The sequence below is a fragment of the Mastomys coucha genome, unplaced genomic scaffold (assembly GCF_008632895.1).
Source record: "Mastomys coucha isolate ucsf_1 unplaced genomic scaffold, UCSF_Mcou_1 pScaffold5, whole genome shotgun sequence".
Lineage (NCBI taxonomy): Eukaryota > Metazoa > Chordata > Mammalia > Rodentia > Muridae > Mastomys > Mastomys coucha.
In genome coordinates, this window is record NW_022196911.1 from 96,620,965 (window position 1) to 96,622,048 (window position 1,084).

General features: G+C 42.3%; 1 protein-coding gene across 2 annotated transcripts in view; it reads left to right on the forward strand.

Moving 5' to 3' along the window:
* The window catches only part of Ttc25 (tetratricopeptide repeat domain 25), a 29,054-nt gene that overhangs the window by 21,071 nt on the left and 6,899 nt on the right, over positions 1 to 1,084 (forward strand). The gene's annotated exons all lie outside the window — the stretch shown is intronic.

A 1,084-nucleotide genomic window follows, 5' to 3' on the forward strand; every position in this document is an offset into this window, starting at 1 on the left:
TGACTGTTGTGTCAATGTTTTCTAAGGTGTCTTCTGCCCCTGAGATTCTCTCTTCTATCACTTGTATTATGTTGGTGATGTTTGCATCTGTGACTCCTGATTTCTTTCCTAGGTTTTGAATCTCCAGGGTTGTCTCTCTTTCTGATTTCTTTATTGTTTCTATTTCCATTTTTAGATTCTGAATGGTTTTGCTCATTTCCTTCACCTGTTTGATAGTTTTTTTCTGTAGTTCCTTAAGGGATTTTTGTGTTTCCTCTTGAAGGGTTTCTAGCTGTTTACCTGTGTTCTCCTGTATTTCTTTGAGGATGCTATTTATGTCTTTCTTAAAATCCTGTATCATTATCATGATAAGTGATTTTAGATCTGAATCTTGTTTTTCCAGTGTAATAGTGTGTCCAGGACTTGCTATGGTGGAAGAATTGGGTTCCGATGATGCCAAGTAACCTTAGTTTGTGTTGTTTATTTTCTTATGCTTGCTCCCCTCAGGTCCTCATGCTTCCATAGCAAATGCTTTTGCCCATTGAGCCATCTCTTTATCTCACTAGTTTGCTTTTTGTTGCTGGGTCCCCACCCCACTCCCAGAGACAGGGTTTCTCTGTATAGCCCTGGCTGTCCTGGAACTCATTTAGTAAACCAGGCTGGCCTCAAACTCAAAGAGATCCACCTGCTTCACTGGGATTAAAGGCATGTGTCACCACCACCTGGTTCTCCCCCATTTTGTTTTGTTTGTATTTTTTTTTTTTAAAAAAAAAAAAAAAGGAAAAGGAGACAGGGTCTTATGAGTCTCAGGCTGGCCTTGAACTTGACACATAGCCAATAAGGACCTTACACTTCTCTGTCTCCAGCTCCCAAGTGCTGGGGTTACAGGTGCATCTCCACTCCCAGTTTCTGCAGTGCTGAGTCAAATCCAGGGTTTCATGCACCCGTAGCCTCTACCAACTGAGCCATGTCCCCCACTCAACTCTGTAGAGTGTTTCCAGAAAGCTACCTAAAAGTACAGATTGCATCTCCAGGAATCATTTCCAGATTGGGTTGTAGTCCCCACCCTGGAAGTACACGTCGTGTCTACCATTCCTATCCTAAG